The 21,356-nt window shown below is 35.7% G+C and overlaps 1 protein-coding gene across 1 annotated transcript in view; it reads right to left on the reverse strand.

Annotated features, from left to right (window-relative positions):
• Positions 1 to 21,356, reverse strand: part of L3MBTL4 (L3MBTL histone methyl-lysine binding protein 4) — a 442,302-nt gene that overhangs the window by 240,220 nt on the left and 180,726 nt on the right. The gene's annotated exons all lie outside the window — the stretch shown is intronic.

The following is a 21,356-nucleotide window of genomic DNA, read 5'->3' on the forward strand; positions in this document are numbered from 1 at the left end:
AATTACAATTTCCCAGGTTTGTTACCATCATTGCGATTTAAATATATATATATACATATGGGGAGATGACATCATAGAAATGGTAGCGTGAGGTGAGCCTCTTGAACTCTCCCCTAGAATTTACAACAAATTGAACAACTATAATTCCACAAAGGACTCTATATGCAACAAACAGGCAAGACTAAGAGACGCGCAATTGAAATCATCTAAAGGTGGGCAAATGGGGCCAGCGGGGGAGGCGGGAAGGGGTAAGTGTGAAGCATGGGCCACGCTGGCACAGGAGCAGACTAGATCTCGGAGCTCCGAGCTCCCTGCATTTGGAGCTCCTGCAGCCACAGGAGAGGGAAGAATTCACACTGCTAGCACTCCAATTATGGCCCACAGTCCCACCTGAGGGATCAGCATATAACATGGCTGAACCCAATGCTCACAGCAGAGACCTCAGAGCAAAGACTGGGGGAAAAAGGTGAAAACAAAGGTTTAAGCCTTCAATGCCAAGCAGAGGATGGAAGGCTTAGGCACTGGGCCTAGCCAACCCCTCCCAACCCTGTCAGAGCTTGCCCCACCCTCACCCTCCTAGTGCTAGAAGCAGAAAGGTAGAACTGCTGCCCACAGACACGGACCCACAACCCATTAGTTCTGGCAAAGGGGAGGGAGCCTTCAGTGCAGGATGGGCTGTGCTGGTGGTCAACACCATTGCTCACAGCCACCTCTCATAACCCACCCTGCCCCCGCCCCCAACTATCTGGGTGGATCTCTGCAGGGGTAAACAAAGATGCTGAAACACACAGGCCCTGAATCTGGTACAGGAAGAGCTTCAGAACTTCAGAAGTTCTCCACATCCCCCAACGGAGGTGATGCCCTGTGACCCAGGCAACCTGCTCACAGAGGAGAAGCCAACTTCCAGGGAATCCTCCCATTGTGTGAGAAGCTGGAACAGTGCAGAGAAAATATAACACTACAGTGTGAGAGAGAATAAAAGGCTGAAGTTGGAGAGAAAATAAAGCATTCTACCAACACCTACTAAAGCAAAGAAAAGACCTCTTCTTACCAACCTTTTGCAGAACCCACTTCTGTGGATGCTCAGGAAGAAAAATAATAATTCACTAATAGCCAAGGTAATAAGGCAGCTCAAAAGAATAAGAAAAGTCTCCAGAAAATAAACTTAAAGACATGGAAATATGTGACTTAAATGACAGAGAATTCAAGATGGCAGTTCTGAAAAAATTGGCGGTCAGATGAAATAGGACTATTTGTGACAACATGGATGGATCTTGAGATTATAATGCTAAGCAAAATTAGTCAGACAGAAAAAGCAGAGAAGCATGTGATTTCACTGATATGTGGTATATGAACCAAAAACAACAAAAGAACAAGACAAACAAATGAGAAACAAAAACTCACACATACAGACAACAGTTTAGTGGTTACCAGAGGGTAAGGGTGGATTGGGGGTGGTAGATGACAGTAAATATATGGTGATGGAAGGAGAACTGACTCTGGGTGGTGAACACACAATGTGATTTATAGATGATGTAATTCAGAATTGTATACCTGAAATCTATGTAACTTTCCTAACAATTGTCACCCCAATAAACTTTAATTAAAAAAATAAAAAATAAAAAAATACAATGCTTTTTCACTACTTAAAAAAACACAACTCAACGAGATGCAAGAAAACATAGATAGGCAGTTTCATGAACTCAGAAGCACAATCAAAGAACAAAATGAACATTTTACCAAAGAGACTGAAATTTTAAAAAAGAACTAAACAGAAATTCTGGAGATTAAGAACTCAATTTAAAAAATGAAGAATGAAATAGCCAGCTTAGGTAGTAGAACTGACCAGACGGAGGAAAGAATCATGACATTGAAGACAGAAATCTGGAAATGGCACAGGTGGAAGAAGACCAAGACTTGAGACTTGAAAGACATGAAAGAACTCTACAAGAACTTCATCAGAAAGAACAATATAAGAATAATGGGTATACCAGAAGGAGAAGAAAGGGAGAAGGAAACAGAGAGTATATTCAAATGAATAGTTGAGAACTTCCCAAACTTGTGGAAAGAACTGGATCCTTGAATCCAAGAAGCAAATAGAACAGCTAATTACTCAGTCCTAGCAGGTCTTCTGCAAGGCACATTGTATTGAAGTTGTCAAAAATCAACGACAAAAGAAGAATCCTCAAGGCAGCCAAGGAAAAGAAGATGGTAACATACAAAGGAAAGCCCATTAGATTATCATCAGATTCTTCAGCAGAAACTCTACAAGTCAGGAGGGAGTGGAATCAAATATTCAAACTATTGAAAGAGAAAAATTATGAGCCAAAATTAATATATCCAGCAAAGATATCCTTTATATAAAGGAGGAATGAAGACCTTTCCAGACATACAGAAGCTGAGGGAATTTTCTATCACACGACCTGCATTACAAGAAATACTGAAGGAGGCTATTAGACCTGAAACAAAAAAGCAAAAGAATACAAAACCATGAGGAGTATGAACAGACAGACAGAAGCAGGAAATGGCAACTCCTATACACTTAAACCTAATATACAGGGTAAAGAAGAAGAAAAAAATTAAAGAAAAAGAGGAAAAAGACAACTTGCTACTGCAGCACAGAAATCAACTCACAGCATAAATAGGGATAATTTGTGACAACAAAAACATAAAAGGGGTGAGAGTAAAGGTCTAAACTGGCATAAGGGAATGGAGAAAGCAAGCATGCTGAAGAAAATGGAATACTCTAAATATCAAATTTTCTTTACATAAACTTAATGGTTACCACACATTAAATTTCAGAACTGAAATATATAAAATAATAAAAGAAGAAACACGGGGAAAAATCATAGAATACCATGACACTGAAATAATACACAGCAACAAAAAGGCAAAGAAACAATGCGGACACAGTCCTATCAGAAAACCAAAGAAAACATGATAGGAAATCTTCACATATCAATAATCACCCTAAGTGTAAATGGACTGAACCCAACAATGAAAAGGCACAGAGAAGAGATTGTATCAAAAAACTAAACCCAACCATATGCTGCCTCCAAGAGACACAGCTTAGCTACAAGAACAAATATAGACTCAAAGTGAAAGGGTGGAAATTGACACTCCAAACAAATGGTATCCAGAGAAAAGCAGTTGTAGTCATACTGATATCAGATGAAACAGACTTCAGGATAAGAAAGGTAACAAGAGACAAAGATGGGCATTTCATAATGATAAAGGGGACTATACAACAAGAAGACATAACAGTTATCAATATTTATGTCTGGAACCAGGGAGCACCGAAATATACCAAGTAACTACTAACAGAACTAAAGGGAGAAATTGACCAAAACACAATTATACTAGGGGACCTAAATACATCATTGACAGCTATAGACAGATTGTCCAAACAGAAAATACATGAATATCAGCCCTAAATGACACATTAGATGAAATGGACATAATTGACATTTATAGAGCACTTCATACCAGAAAATCAGATATACATTATTTTCTAGTGTAAATGAAACATTCTCAAGGGTAGACCATATATTGGAACATAAAACTAGCCTCAGGAAATTTAAGAAGATTGAAATCATACCAAGCATATTCTCTGATCATAAAGTTTTGAAATTGGATATCAACTGCAAAAAGAAAGCAGGCAAAACCACAAACACGTGGAGACTAAACAATATACTTTTAAAGAACTACTGGGCCAAAGAAGAAATAAGAGGACCGACTAAAAGATACGTAGAAACAAATGAGAATGAAAATACATCCTACGAAAATTTGGGGGATGCAGCGAAAGCAGTTTTAAGAGGGAAATTTATAGCATTACAGGCCTCTCTCAAGAAAGAAGAAACATCCCAGATACAACTTAAAGAACTACAAAAAGAAGAACAAGTGAAACCCAAAGTCAGCAGAACGAAGGGAATAAAAAAAATCAGAGAAGAACTAAATGAAATAGAGAACAAAGAGACAATAGAAAAAATTAATACAACAAAGAGCTGGTTCTTTGAAAAGATCAATAAAATTGACAAACCCTTGGCTAGACTCACTAAGATAAAAAGAGAAAAGACACAAATAAACAAAATCAGAAATGAAAGAGGGGAAGTTACCACGGATGCCACAGAAATACAAAGGATCATCCAAAAATACTATGGAGAATATGCCACCAGATTCAATAACCTAGAAGAAATGGACATGTTCTTAGAAACATATAGCCTTCCTAGGCTGAATCATGAAGAATTGGAAAGTCTAAATAGACTGGTCACCTATAAGGAAATTGAATCAGTCATCCCAAACCATCGCAAAAGGAAAAATCTGGGATGAGATGGCTTCACTAGTGAATTCTACCAAACATTCAAAGAGGATCTAATACCTGTCCTACTCAAACTCTTCCAACATTACCCTGATGCCAAAACCTGGTAAGGATAACACACTAAAAAGAACATTACAGACCAATATCTCTGATGAATTCAGATGCAAAAATCCTAAACAAAATTCTAGCAAATTGAATGCAGCAATGAATTAAAAAAATTATACATCACGACCAAGTTGGGTTCATCCCAGGGGCACAAGGATGATTCAACATCTAAAAATCAATATGATACACCACATGAACAAAATAAAGGACAAAAATCATAGGATTATATCAATAGACGCAGAAGAAGCATTTGACAAGATACAACATCCATTTATGATTAAAACACTTAATAAAATGGGTATAGAAGGAACATAGCTTAACATAGTAAAGGCTATAAATGACAAACCCTCAGCTTATATCATAATTAATGGTGAAAGGCGATGGGTGGCTAAGTTGGTTAGAGCGCAAGCTCTGGGCAATGGGGCTGGCGGTTCGATTCCCACATGGGCCAGTGAGCTGCACCCTCCACAACTAGAATGAAGTCGGTGAGCTGCCACTGAGCTCCTGGGTGGCCAGATGGCTCAGTTGGTTGGGGCTCGTGCTCTCAACCACAAGCTTGCTGGTTTGACTCCTGCAAGGGATGCTGGGCTGTGCCCCCTGCAACTAATAACGGTGACTGGACCTGGAGCTGAGCTGTGCCCTCCACAACTAAGATCGAAAGGACAACAACTTGACTTGGATGGAGCTGATGAGTCCTGGGAAAAACACACTACTGTTCCCCAATAATAATAATAATAAAAGTCCTAGAAATACACACTGTTCCCCAATAAAGTCCTGTTAAAAAATAATAATAATAATTAATGGTGAAAAACTGAAGTTCTTTGCTCTATGTTCAAGGAACACGAGAAAGCTGTCCTCTATCACCTCTGCTTTTCAACATATCATTGAAGTCCTCGCCAGAGCAGTCAGCCAAGAGAAAGAAATAAAAGGCATCCAAATTGGGAATGAAGAAATTAAGTGGTTACTCTTTGCAGATGACATGATGCTACATATAGAAAACCCTAAAGACTCCACTAAAAAGCTATCAGAAACAATAAATGAATATAGGAAGTTGCCAGCTACAAAATCAGCATACAAAAGTCCATTGTATTCCTATATGCTAACAATGAAATCTCAGAACAAGAAATAAAAATTTTTAAAAATTTCTCTTGTAATTGTAACAAAAAGAATAAAATACGTAGGAATAAACTTAACCAAGGATATGAAAGACCTATATACTGAAAACTATAAGATATTTTAAAAAGAAATTAAAGAAGACACAAAGAAATGGAAAGACATTCCATGTTCATGGATTGGAAGAGTCAACATAGTTTAAATGGCCATACTACCCAAATCAATATACAGATTTAATGCAATCCCCATCAAAATCCCAATGGCATTTTTTTTAAGAAATAGAACCAAAAAATCAGATTTATAGGGAACAACAAAAGACCCCAATCACCAAAGCAATCCAAAGGAAAAAGAAAAAAAAATCTTGGAGGTATCACACTCCCTGACTTCAGCTTGTACTACAGAGCAACAATAATCAAAACAGTATGGTATTGGCAGAAAAACAGACACACAGGCCAATGGAATAGAACTGAGAACCCAGAAATAAACCCACATAAATATGTACAGACAATTTTTGACAAAGAAGCAAAAAACATACAATGGAGAAAAGACAGCCTTTTCAATAAATGGTGCTGGGAGAATTGGAAAGCCATGTGCAAAAGAATAAAACTAGACTGCTATTTGTCACCAAGTACCAAAATTAACTCAAAATGGATCCAAGACCTAAACATAAGACTTGAAACAATAAACTGCATAGAAGAAAGTATAGGTACTAAACTTATGGATCTTGGGTTCAAAGAGCATTTTATGAATTTGGCTCCAAAGACAAGGGAAGAAAAGTTAAAATAAATAAATGAGACTATATCAAACTAAAAGGCTTCTGCACAGCAAAAGAAACCATCAACAAAATAAAGAGGCAACCAACCGAATGAATGGAAGAAGATTTTTGCAAACAACACCTTTGATAAGGGGCTAATATCCAAAATATATAGGGAACTCATACAACTCAACAACAACAAAAAACAAACAATCAAATTTAAAAATGGGCAGAGGACCTGAAGAGACACTTCTCCAAGGAGGACATATAAATGGCCAATAGACATGAAAAAATTCTTAACATCACTAATCATCAGAGAAATGCAAATAAAAACCACAATAAGATATCACCTCACCCCAGTTGGAATGGCTATCATCAATAAGACAAATAGTAACAAGTGTTGGAGAGGCTGTGGAGAAAAAGGAACTCTCATACACTGTTGGTGGGAATGTACATTGGTGCAGCCACTATGGAAGGCAGTGTGGAGGGTACTCAAAAAATTACGAGTAGAATTACCATATAACCCAGCAATTCCACTCTTGGGTATCTACCCAAAAAATCTGAAAACATTTATCCATAAAGACATATGTGCTCCCATGTTCACTGCAGCTTTATTTACGGTGTCTAAGACATGGAAACAACCAAAGAGTCCTTTGATAGATGAATGGATAAAGAAGTTGTGGTATACATACACAATGTAATACTATTCGGCGGTAAAAAAAGATGAAATAGTACCATTTGCAACAACATGACTGGATCTTGAGATTATAATGCTAAACGAAATAAGTCAGACAGAAAAAGTAGCAACCATATGATTTCACTGATGTGTGGTATATAAAACTGAAAACAACAAAAGGACAAGACAAACAAAGAAAGAAACAAAAACTCATAGACATAGACAATAGTTTAGTGTTTACCAGAGAGTAAAGGGGGACAAGGGTGGTAGATGAGGGTAAAAGGGATCAAATATATGGTGATGGAAAGAGAACTGACTCTGGGTGATGAACACTCAATGTGATATTTAGATGATGTATTACAGAATTGTACACCTGAAATCTATGTAACTTTACCAAGAATTGTCACCCCAATAAACTTATATATGTATATATGTATGTATATGTATGTATGTATGTATGTATATATATGTGTGTGTGTATATATATATATATATACTGTGTTTCCCCAAAATAAGACCTAGCCTGACCATCATCTCTAATGCGTCCTTTGGAGCAAAAATTAATGTAAGACCCGGTCTTATATTAATTATATTATATTATATTATATTATATTATATTATATTATATGATAGAAGACCCGGTCTTATTATATTATATTAAAATAACACTGGTTCTTATATTAATTTTTGCTCCAAAGGACACATTAGAGCTGATGATCTGGCTAGGTCTTATTTTCGGGGAAACAAGGATATATATCATGGTATAAAGCACTCTATTTTAAAACATTTCCACCTAATTGGATTTCTTGTTTCTCTCCGTTTGTGTTGTTTTATTCCTAATTACATTTGCCAGAGGTCTATGTACACTGTTGTGTTATTTCTTTTTCCTTTTAAGGACTAAATACTTAGATTTATTTATTTGCTCTATTGTTTTCTTTTGTCTTTTCTTATTATTTTATTTGCTGCTTTTACTCTTACTCCTTCCTCATACTTCCCTTAGGTGTTTTTTTTATACTTGTCTTGCCAAACTGAATTGTAAAAATAATTTCTTTTCTTTCTTTATGTTTTTTAAATAATAGAAGTATTTAAGACTACAAACTTACCATCATTGTCCTGGAATACAGCTTTAGACATCAGGACAAACTTTTCCAAAATATTCATTTTTCTCATTTCTACTTTCTAAAAAACAAGTATAATCTTTGTCATCTTGATTTAATCATTGGCCAAATATTTATTTAAGAGCTATATCAAGTGGTTAATTTTTGCAGTTGTTTAAAATATTAATAATCTCTGAAGATGGACAATATCTGAAGAAAAGCTGTGGCTGTGGGCATAAGTGGCAGTACCAACCAAGAAAAAAGGGTCAGACATGAGGATCAATAATCTACAAAGCAGCGCATCAGCCAGGCAGCCCCTGGATTTTCCCATGGTGCCAGCAGTTCTCTGGGGGAAGAGGCAGAGTTGGGTGACAAACTTATTCAATTAATGTTAGAGAATAACTAGAAGGCAACTAGGTGACAGCAAGAGAGATGAGGTGTGTTAGGGTAGAAGAGCTTGAGCCCTCAGGGAGGAGGGGCCCTTCTAAACAGCTGAGCACCATTTTAGGAAGAGCAGTGCAACCACTTGGGATATGGCAAAATGTGCTATCTCCTTTATGGGCTCAAGGAAGTGGAGGTCTCACGAGGGGCAACAGAAGAAGTCCTGTGTGCAAAAAGTGGGGTAGATGGTCAACTCCAAAGCTTTGAGTTGAAATGACTTATTGTCAAGAAAAAGACCTTAGAATGTAAATATGGGGTGGGTGCAAAAACCAGAGAAATTTAAGGACAAACCAAGGTAAACGTAAGTGAAAACACACTTAAATCATGTCTTTCCAATGGAGTCCTGCATCACTCAGGGAAAAGCAAGTCCTTATAATGACTCCTACACAGCATGGCGCAATGCCACCCTGACCATGTATCTTCCTTTCGCTCCACTCCTGCTCTAACTAGCACACAGTCAACTTCCTCGCTCCCTAAGTTCTTGCATTTGTTGTTCCTTTACCAGGTAAGCTCTCTCCGTGGACCCTCCAGACTCCCGACCTTACTTCCTTTAAGTTGTTGCTCAGATGTCACATTGTCAGTAAGTCCTTCCTTGAAATCCCTGAACAACTAGAAAACCACCCCCACCCCTTCCACCTGAATATACGCACCTTTCCTAAACTCATCACCTGCCTTATTTGTTTCCATAGCACTTACCACCCCCTAATGCATTATATGTTTCACATATTTATTGTTTCTCTTGCTCTTCTAGAACATAAGTTGCCTTATGGTATGTGTCTGGTCACTTCGCTGCTATTTCCTCTGAGCTTAGAACAGTACCTAACCTATAGTTGACATTCAATAAATATCTGGTAAATATTTGTTGAATGAAGGGAATGTATTTCCTGAGACATCTGCATTTAATATTGTGATCACCAAGAGTGACAGTGGTATAACCAAAATTGGATCGGTCTAGTCTCAAAATACTGAATGGAACTCTGATAAAAGGTGGTTTGCTGCTGGTGCTGGTGTTATCAGAGGTATCATTCGAATCAGATGATACTCCTATATCAATACTGGTTAAGGTTCCAAATAGCACAGAAGACTGGATAGTGCCAAGGGGTACAGATTGCCAGTGGCATCTGTACAAGGCAAATTCAATTCTCAACCGTTTGTTCCATATAAGAATGGCCAACTTAAGTGTTAGATTGGTTACAGACTCTTCTTATTAACAGCAACCTCCATTATTTTTCCTCCAGAAACATAATTTTGCCACTGGAACATTCTCTTTCTAAAGAACTGGAATCAGGAATAAATAGCACAAGTCCTTAAGTTTCTGACATCCTGGTCTGGGTGACCTATGCCACGGAACCTAGAGAAGTGTAACAACCATAATTATACCAGTGGCCAATCCAGGAACTGAAAATCATAGGTGTCCTAGGACAAACAATTTTTACGTAATACACAACAATCCCATTTATTTATCAGAAAGAAAAAGGGATCTAATGAGTCTTGCTGAGAAGTTTCAATCAGAATATTGATCATAAATACACATGCCATATGGACTTAAGGGGACACTTCATCTAACTCCTCATTTTATTGATGAGGAAAGTGAAACCTGGCATTTTAAGTGACTTGTCCACAGCAAGACAACTAATGATGATTTCAAAGCTAGAGCCCAGGTCTCCTGACTTGCAACTTACAGAAATTAAGAATTCTAAAGAGCTACTTTGAGGTTCAGTGAGTGCTCTGAAGGCTGCCAGGCCCTAAGACCAAGAGAAAGTATCAGCAGAAAAATGAGAGCCCTACAACTAGTACCACTGAGGCCCTGACTAATTTTTGCCATTATTTTAAGAGCGTGGATTTTCTAAGAAAGCCCCTCAGACACTACTTATTTATTTATCTGTTCTGGGTAACTCTCTCAAGGCAGAGCAGCAACTCCTCCAAAAGGCCAGGTCTCCTGATGGTAGAGACTGAGGAAAGTTACCACTTACTCTGCTGTACTCCATTCAGTAGGTTCTGCACTCACAGAGGGGCTCTTTATGAAAATTATCTGAGCATCAAGCTATCGCTAATAATCCCATGTTCAAGAGTGGTATACTATTTAGTACAAAACAAAAGAAATACAAGACATGAGGATAACCAGTTATTTCAATCACTGTTAATCCTAATTCAAGTCCACCCAATTTTGTTTTCAAAGAACATGTTGAAATTGACCTCACATTTATGGTAACTTACATGGCAGAAGTCCTGGACTCATATTCAGCTCATCACAATTAAAGTTAAAATATCCTTTTTGGCAAAATAATACAAATCAGAGTCCTTAATATTTACAACAGGATGTCAGGTTTGTTACTTGATCATCAATCAGGTCCTAAAGCATATGGAAAACTCTTTGACCTATAGTACTGGACTACCAGTACCTCAAGCACTCATCAAAGTGCTCATTTTGTAATTGATTATTTTGCTCAAAGCATGGCTGAGGTGAAATATATTCAGAATAGACTAAGGAAATCGAGTCTCTTCTATGTCTAGTGAAATCACTAAAACCCACCAGTCTGTGCCTCATTGGCTGAGTTCCCAGCAGAATTGTCTTTGAAAAGGCCATGGCTCCTATACTACCTAATCTAACCTATGCTTCATAACTGTCAGGCATTTGTGATGGGGTATTTACCTGTTTCTCTCTCTTTCTCCCTCTCTCAACAACTGGCTATTTTGCTTCTAATTTTCTCTCATTTTCACTAACTGCATAACATTCCACTGAGTCATTTCTATGACTAACTTAATGACTGTCATGTTATATCTTTATTGTTCTTTGTTACAGCCTCATCTCCTAACTATGTCTCACACTTAATAGGCACTTAATTAATATATGTTCAATTAATTCGTAATTTATATTTTTCTTTGAACTCTTACCTTATTTATGCCAACAGATTCTATCTATAGGAAATAGCTCAATGCCATTTAAAATATAATAATTTTTTGTGTGCCTAAAAAAAACTTACTGGTCAATGTTATAAGTAAATAAAAGATTTATTTATACTATACATTTGCTAATGTAATTTTAGCTTTGCAAAGAAGTTATGAAGTAAACTTAAATAATTATTGGGTATTAAAACATTAATTTGCTAAAAAATCACAGTGTGCTCATAAACATCTAGAATATTTGATAAATCTGTCCAGCCAATTGATGATTCTAGAGAATTTGTAGAAATCAATTGTTATTCCTACAAAGTACATTTCATTACCTCCCAAAATACCAATTATTATAGCTTTATTCTCTGAAAATAAACTTGCATTTGGCATTCATTCACATGTTTGAATGCTACACTTCCAATTTTAAAATGTAGAAATAAGCACATATATTTAGCTCTGTTCCCTTCTAAATGCCACATGATAAAGATGAACTGGAACTTTAAGGAAAATGATCAGGTGGGGGGGGCGGCGCGTCTATGGGAGGAGCTGAGCTCATGGAAATTCATGCGAACACCTACCTGAACTCTATGGTTCTAACTTCCTTTTCATAAAACTCTGTGGCTCTAACTTCCTGTCTCGCTGCCTTAAATAGCCTCCATCTTGGCAAGCCAGAATGTGTACGTGGCTTGCCATGTCTGTATGTGCTGGGATGCTGCCCTTTTTCCTTTTTCTTTTTTCCTTTACCCGAATAAATCCTTTTTGGTGATGGAATACCTAGATGATATTATTTTTCAATCAACATACTAAAATATCAATAAAGGCATTTTTAAATAATTGCTTATCAACATAGAAAATGCTGAATTAACTTTGATACAACACATCACGGAATAAAATGTAGCCTTTATAAAGAAAGAATTAGAACTATACCAAATGAGTTAAAAGAGATTAGCTATGAGATATAGTTGAGCAAGATAAAAAGATGGAAAAATACGTATATAATATAATCCCTTTTTTATAGCACAAAGATTTAAAAACGACACGAACATATGGGTGTATAAGTATGTATGTGTACATATATAAGCAATTACGTGGGAATTAGCAAAACATGTATAGCATCCAAAGGCTAATGGTTCTAACCATTTTCCTTTTCCTCTTGGAAAAATGGATAAACTACATTTCCTGTACTCCTGTGCTTTGAAATGTAGTTATGTAACTAAGTTCTGGCCAATACATGTTGGTAGAAATGATGTAATAAGCCACTCCAAGTTTGGCCCCTAAAGCCCTGTCTTGTGCAACCATCAGTTCTTTTCCCAGTTTCAGACTTAATTGAAAGATTCCCAAGGACCTAGAGACCCAGTCCCAGAATACCTTCCTGGAGCAAAACTGGTCACTATCAACCATTGTACTATGACAGGAGCAAGAAATCAATTCTTAATGTGTAAAGGCACTAAAATTTTGGAGTGATGTGATATGCTAGTTTGCTCATGGTTGATTAATATTTGGTAGAATTCACCAGTGAAATCATCAGGTGCAAGGCTTTTCTTTGTTGGGCAATTTTTGGCTTCTGATTAAATCTTTATGAGTTATTTTATTTAAAATATTTTTGAAATAAATGTGATTTATTGCATGTTTTTATGAATCAGGACTTGTGGATAAAATGTGAGCAAAACAAACACAGTCCATGCCAACACAATATTTATAAAATATTTTGCCTATAGTTTGAGAAATCTGGTCTTGTTTCATTTTGATTTTTCTTTTTCACAGTTGAACTTTCTAATATGGTTGTCGGAAGAAAAAACTTTATTGAGGGTAATCTGGAAATATTTATCAAATTCTTAAAATTTGTTTTTATACTCTGTAATCCAATAATTCCACTTACAACAACCACAAAGAAATAGCAAGCAGATATATCTATTTCTTTAAAAGAATAACTTCCATCATTATTTAAGAACTAGGAAAAGTTAATGTCCAGTACAAAGGAAAAAACCTAAATAAACTGTGTTTTACTCATAATGTAAATAATTAAGCAGTCATTAATAGCTAGCTTCTCAAAGACTATTTAAAGAAAATTTTATTTTCAAGTAAAAGGGGGAAGGAAAGACTACAAAATCAGTATGAACACTAAGATAACAATTCTAATTTTTAAATTATGTATATACAGCCAAGTAAAAAGACAAGGTAATTGGAAAAATAAAAATAAACAGAATAATAATGGTAAGCTCTATTAGTAGTGGAATTAACGTTTTAATATATTCATTATAACATTTCATATTTAACCCTTCCTACAGTTTTATAATAAAAATAGAATTAATTTTGATTTTAAAGAAATTTCACTTATAAGAAATTCCCTTCATGGTCACTTCATGGGTGATTATGTATAAGAATTCAGTGGTAAACTAAACTTTGATTCATAAAGAGTAAAATTTAGCTGACTGAGCTCTCCATACAGAGAAAGAGAACACTATCCTTTTATAGTGTACTTATAAAATGTGTTGGGAATTCACTTTGTGTGAGATGCCTTGGGGAAATAGTGATATGATTTGCAATCTAGTTAAAGGACAAGAGAAAGAATAATGATATGTGCTGCAACTGCAGAATCACCTATTGATGGAATCACGGTAATGTCCTGTGGGAACTATGGTAGTAACATGTCTACCTGAGGCACAGACACACAACATAAAATCATAACTGTACATTGTGCCATATGGCCAAAGAAAATTGTCCCTCAGCAAAATTTGCATGTTTAATTTTTTTTCTTGTTTTGGGTGGCTTTTTGCTATCACATTAAAATGCATTTACTGTAGAACATGATATTTACAAGAAAACAGAGCTTTGAAAGGACAGGAATCAAATTTGTTTTCCTGGCCGATCAATTCACGGAGCTCTCCAGACCAAAGGAAACTGAATAAAGACCTTATACTTGTTAGTCGGTCACTTGCCAAATCAAGTAAGTAGCAATCCCAAAGTATCTTACCTCTTCCTAGCCCCATTCCCACAGCCCTTGGTGACAAGGTAATTGGAAAAATAAGTAGCAGAATAATAATGGTAAGCTCTATTAGTAGTGACATTAATATTTTAATGTATTTATTATAATATTTCATATTTAACACTTCCTGTATTTTTATAATAAAATATAATTAACTTTTATTTTAAAGAAGGCTTATACTCCTGTTTCCACATATCATGAATCTCCCTAATGGTCTTTCCACTCCTCTGCCTTTCTGATCTGGCCTATTACTACCAAATCAATGCTCCTTTAACATAGTTACAGCAGAGACTTGACTACATATATATATACGCTCTTCATTCTGCCATGAAATGGCCTCAATCTACCCATCCTACTAATTCCTTATTAATAGCACAAAACATAAGCGAAACCCATTTTGGATTCCTGACCTCTAGAACTATAAGATAATAAACCTGTGTTGTTTTAGGTCACTAAGTTTGTGGTAATTTGTTGCAAAGAAGTACACCACCTAATTTCATATAAATCATATAATTTTCTCCATGAAGCACTTTTTGCTCTTTCTGGACAGGTGTTACCTTTTTGACTAATTTCACTGTCATCTACAACAGTTATTTACAAACTCACCAAACAGTCCCTTGTAGACTTTTAGCTCCTTAAGCTCAAGGAAGGCTGCTCACTGACTTTTCTATCCTCCCCTCCCCCACCAATGTCCTACATAATGATAGAAACAGATTACAGCACAATGAATACATAGGAATCCATGACTTCATACTACTATAAGTAAAAAACAAAAACAAAATAAAAAACAAACAACAGAAACGAGTAAATAAAGCACAAGGGAGCATAAGTCAACTAAAAAACATAGAAAGAATAATGGAATTTTAAAAATCACTATTTGGCAAACATCACACTAATAACTAATACATCTAATAAACATCAATACATGCTAAAAACTAGTGGATGGATGTTCGATGAGGAATAAAGTATTTACATAATCTCAAAGTAACTCTCCATCAAATATATATTAACTACAAGCGGAAAACTGAATAATTTTACAGTGGAGAAACTTGGCAACACCACTTTAAACAAGTGACTAAAGTCAACATTAACAGGAAAGGCACAGCCTGAGATAGTGCACCACCTGAGAGGATGCAATGAGAACACAGCATTGCCTTTGGGATATTCCTCTCCAGGTACGTAACTCATATCCACTCCTGAGGAAACACCAGACAAACCCAAAGTGAAGTTACAAAATAACTGGCCTGTACACTTAAAAAGTGTCAAGTTCGTAGAAATCAAGAAAAGACTGAGGAACTGTTGCCAACTAAAGAACACTAAAGAGATATGACAAGTAAACACAAAAAGTGATCCTGGATTAAATGTTTCATTTCTCTTTGTTTATTTCTTTTTTCCTAGAGAATATTGTTGGGTGACTGGCAAAACTTTCATTTTGGCAATTTAATCTCAAATGGTTTGACTGGGAAGAGTTTTGTGGAGTTTTTTTGTTGTTATTTTTTTGTTTGTTTGTTCTTTTTGGCTATTGTGACTCTTCTGAATCTTTAAAATTATTTCAAATTTTAAACAAAGTAAAAACAAATTTAAGGCTAACCACAAATCAGTCTGAGCCTAATGTGCTAAGTCCCTTCTCACCTCCTATCCCCCATTTTCCCCCATGCTATCCTGTAGCCCAGCATACTACTCATAATGTCCATAATTCTTAAGTTTGCCAGGAACTTCCTGATATCTTGCTTTTGTGCATATTGTTCCTTCTACCTAATATTCTCTTCTACCCCATATCTCAGTTAAAATATTGCATATCCTTAAAAGACTAATGCAAACACTGATTCCAATGTCAAGACTACCAGGTACGAAATTGGGATTTACATCTCCCTCTCCTGTGTTCCCAGCATTCTACTAAAAGCTTCCCTTCCATTACAATGAGAAGCCCATGTACAGTACCTGAACCAACATGGTGAGGGGGAAAAGACAGAGGAGTTCTTGAAGTCAACTAGCAGGGCCTGCTACCAAATCCCCAACACTGCACATGAGAGGTCCATGGCCAGTTACCTGATCTCTCTGGACCTCAGTTCTTCAATTATGAAGTTGAAATAATTGACAAAAACTTTACAAAGTTATAATGAAACAGGTACATGTATGAATTATAAAGGTCATTTAAAAAAATGAGATCCAAAAATAAGATTCTACTTTACACTCAGTATGAGGGCTATAAACAAAACCACAGACAACAAGTGTTAGCAAGGATACAGAGAAATCGGAACCCTCACATGCTCCTGGTGGGAATGTAAAATGGTGCATTTCCTGTGGGAAAGAGTCTGGCAATTACTCAGTAAGTTAACTTAGAATTACTACATGATTCTGCAATTCCAATCCTAAGTATGCACCCACAGTAGAGAACTGAAAAGATGTTCACTCAAACACTGGTACACAAAGGTTCACAGCAGCATTATTCAAAGTAACCCCAAAGTGTAAACAATCCAAAAGCCCAATAACTAAGGGATAAACAAAGTGTGGTTTACCTATATCGTGACATATTATGTGGAATTAAAAAGAAGATATATGCTACAACATGGATAAACTCTAAAGTCATGCAAGTGAAAGAAGACAGATATAAAAGGTCATATATGATTCTATTTACATGAAGTCACTATGGAGATGTTTGTTGAATTAAATTTAAGTGCAGTCTGTGCTTCAAATGTGAACAGCAATCTGCGTTTGGAGAGGCACACTATGCACTCTATGCAGAGGCACTCCTAGGGGATGTGGTCCCGCTGTCAATCAGACTAGCCCTGTCAGCTTTGATGGTTTCGCAGGGCTTCCTGTCCACCTGCCCAGACTGAGCAGGAGGCCAGCTGGGGTGGAGGCCCCTGTCATCAATTGCAGAACAGACTTTCACACATAGGAGACTGTTGATAAAACAGTCTTGCAATATTGTTTTAACTGGTAAACAAGCCACTGCCAGCAATACTGCAATATAGAGTACTGGAAATTTCATATACCCACAAAGCAATCTGATTTACTTTTAAACTAGCAATACCATTCAAAGGAACTGAAAAAGCAAAAAAAAAAAAAAAAACACATGTGACAAATCTTTAATATTTTTAATAGATATATAATTAACTGCACAGAGTTGGCTATATGATGTACCACCTAAAACTATGCTAGTAGGAGATTTTACTTCAATAAAAGAATCAGATTTGCCCCATTTGTAAGAAGGTGATTCTTAAGTGTACATTGCCTGCCCCTCACCAAATGAAGATCAAGACCTCCCTATGAGGCCCAACAACCCTTCTGGAAAGCAGCTTCTGTTTTCCAAATGCTAAGATTTATGTTATTAGGGTTTTCTGTACATCTACCTAACATATTTTTGTCATTTTGTGACCTCATCTAAAATTCCAGCAGATTGTGTCTGAAGGAATAGACCATATTGTTCAGTCCTCTCTAGAAATATACTGAATAGAATATGTAACACCTTGGATTAAATTTATTATCAGCGAAAAGCACCTTTACATTTTATGATTTACATGTTTTAAAACTGGCCTTTTTTCTCCCTGGTTATCTCTGAAGGGGCTCTTTTATCTGGAATCTATGAGAATCTGAGCACACACCAGAGGTAACTATAGAGATCAACACATGCTGTTCTACTTTCAAGCATCTTAATTACTCTCAGAAGTGCAATTATACACACACACGTAATGACAAATATAACAAATACATTGTTTTCTGAAAACAATGTAATTACAATCACAAAATAAAATTTAATGTAAAAATCTATAGGCATAACTGATGTTTAAAATATAAATTCACTTTAAGTAAAATAACTATAGCTAACAAATTTTAAGGGCAAATTACTAGCAGAAATAATTCAAACAATGTTAATTTCTTATCCTGTATTTAAACTAAAAGCAGATACACAAAAATATAAAATATATAAGAACACTATATATTCATCAAGCAGTCCTGGCTTCAGATTTGTGATGGGGGAGAGGACAGCTGACGATCATGTGAGCTAATCAGTTTTTCTTTTAAAAATTCATGTTTCAATTCCCATTTGTGAACTACCTGAGTACTCAACATTTTATTACCCTGCCTCAGGCTCCCCACCACTACCCATGGCTTCCCACCATTCCTTTCTTATTCAGTAATTAGGGACCTATTATTTTTAGTGCACTCATGTTTTTACACAATCATATAAGCCAGAATGATCATAACTGGTCACAAGCTTTAAGCAATTTTGTTTATTGCTAAGCTTTAATTGCCTTCAACCAATTTTTCCTCACAGTTCCTTTGCATATATTTTTATTACACCCCATTCTCTTGTTCACACCTCAATTAACTGGCTGATTTACTTTCATTTTATACAGTATTTTTATTTTATATATCACCATATCAAATGGGAAGTGCCCTGGGGTTCAGTGAAGGCCACCATGAAGGGTCAACCGCCCTGCAACACCACAAGAGGAAACCCATTTACGACACTGTGGAGTCCCTCATAAAGACAAGTAATCATACAGTGGATGAACTTTTTAAATAACTAAGCTTTTTGACATGTTGTTCATCCTGTTTTTCCTTAGCACTCAGACTTAGATACTCTATTAGGACTAAACATATTTTTAAAATGTGTATGACATTATCAATATAGACACAAAGTTGCTCAACAAAGCATTAACAAACCAAGTTTAGCAACATGTCAGAAACACACACACACACACACACGAGGACTCGTGAGATTTATCTCAGGAATATAAAATTGGTTCAGTGTACCAAAGGCAATCAGTATAAGACAATATTAACAGAATAAAGGACCATACTTTGATGACAAAACATACTAGGAATAGAAGGGAATTTCCTAAATCTCATAAAAGACATCTACAAAAAACCCACAGCAAACACCATACTTAATGTGGAAAGACTGAGCTTTCCTCTAAAATCAGGAACAAGAAGAGGATGTCTCGTAGTGCCATTACTATTCAACAATGCACTAGAAAGTCTGGCCAGAGGAATTAAGGGAAAAATAAAAGGCATCTAGAATGGAAAGGAAAAAGTAAAATTATCACTACTTGCAAATGACCTAATTTTACATATAGCAAATACCGAAAAATCCACACACACAAAATGTTAGCGCTAATAAATAAATTTAGCAAAGTTCAGACTACAAGATCAATATACAAAAATAAACTTTTTACATACTATCAATGAACAATTCAAAGATGAAATTAAAAAAATTTCATTTATAATAGCACAAAAAGAATAGACCAGAGATATAACAAGAAAACTAGAGACTAATATACCTTATGAATAGAGATACAGAACTCCTCAAGAAAATAGTAGCAAACTGAACCCAACAGCATATTAAGAGGATTATACACCATGAAACAAAGGGGAAAAAAATTTCCCATATGATCATCTCATGTCCCAAAGGAAATAAATAAAATAATTCCATTTACAATAGCACCCAAAAGAATAAAATACCTAGGAATAAATTTAACCAAGGAGATAAAAGACTTGTACATTGAAAACTAAAAAATACTGCTGACAGAAATTAAAGAAGACATTTTAAAAAGTGTAAAGAGAGCCCATGGTCATGGACTGGAAAACAATACTGCTAAGATGGCAATACTCCCTAAAAAAATCTACTGATTCAGTGCAACCCTTATCAAAATACCAACAGTCATTCCTCCAGAAATGAAAAAGCCAATCCTCAAATTCATATGGAACTGCAAGGGGCCACAAATAGCCAAAATGATCTTGAAAAAGAAAAACAAAGTTGTAGGACTCACACTTCCAGATTTCAAAACTGACTAAGAAGGTACAGTAATCAAAATAGGGTGCTTCATGCAATAACACAGGAAAATTAAAACATGTAATGATTGGAGAGGAAGAAATGAAACTTTCTTCACAGATTATATGATTGCCTGTGTAGAATATCCAAATGAATGACAAAAAATTCCTGGAACTAATAAATAATTATAATAAAGTTCCAGGATACAAGGTTAATATATAAAATTTAATTGCTTTTCTATATACCAGCAATGAACAAGTGCAATTTGACATTAAAAACACAGTACCGTTTATGTTAGCACCAAAAATAATGAAATAAATATAATATCTAACAAAATATGTACAAGATCTATATAAGGAAACTACAAAACTCTGCCAAAATAAATCAAAGAACTAAATAAATGGAGAGATATTCCATGTTCGTGGATAGGAAAACTCTATTGTAAAGATGGCAGGTCTTCCCAACTTGATCTATAGATTCAGTGCAAGCCCAATCAAAACCCCAGCAAGTTATTTTTATGGATACTGACAAACTGATTCCAAAGTTTACGGGGAGAGGTAAAAGACTCAGAATGGCCAACACAATATTGAAAGAGAACAACAAAGTTGGAGACTGATATTATCCAAGTTCGGGACTTACTATACAGTTATAATAAGCAAGATAGTGTAGTACTGGCGAAAGAATAGACAAATAGGTGATATGGACAGAATAGAGAGTGTAGAAACAGACCTATATAAATAAAGTCAAGTGATCTTTGACAATGGAGCAGAACAATACAATGGAGTAAAGGTAATATCAACAAATAGTGTTGGAACAACTGGACATCCACATGCAAAAAAAAGAATCTAGACACAGACATTATACCCTTCACAAAAATTGGCTCAAAATCGATCAGAGACCTAAAATGTAAAATGAAAAATTATAAATCTCTTAGAAGATAATATAGGAGAAAACCTAGATGATCTTGGATTTGGTGCTAACTTTTTAATGTGACACCAAAGGCATGATTCATCAAAGAAATTAATAAGCTGGACTTCATTAAAATTAAAAATTCCTATTCTGTTACAGACATTGTTAAGAGAATGAAACGACAAGCACAGACTGGGAGAAAATATTTGCAAAAGACACATGATAAAGAACTTATTCAAAATATACAAAGAGCCCTTAAAACTCAAAAATAATAAAACCA

The sequence above is a fragment of the Rhinolophus sinicus genome, linkage group LG09 (assembly GCF_036562045.2).
Source record: "Rhinolophus sinicus isolate RSC01 linkage group LG09, ASM3656204v1, whole genome shotgun sequence".
Lineage (NCBI taxonomy): Eukaryota > Metazoa > Chordata > Mammalia > Chiroptera > Rhinolophidae > Rhinolophus > Rhinolophus sinicus.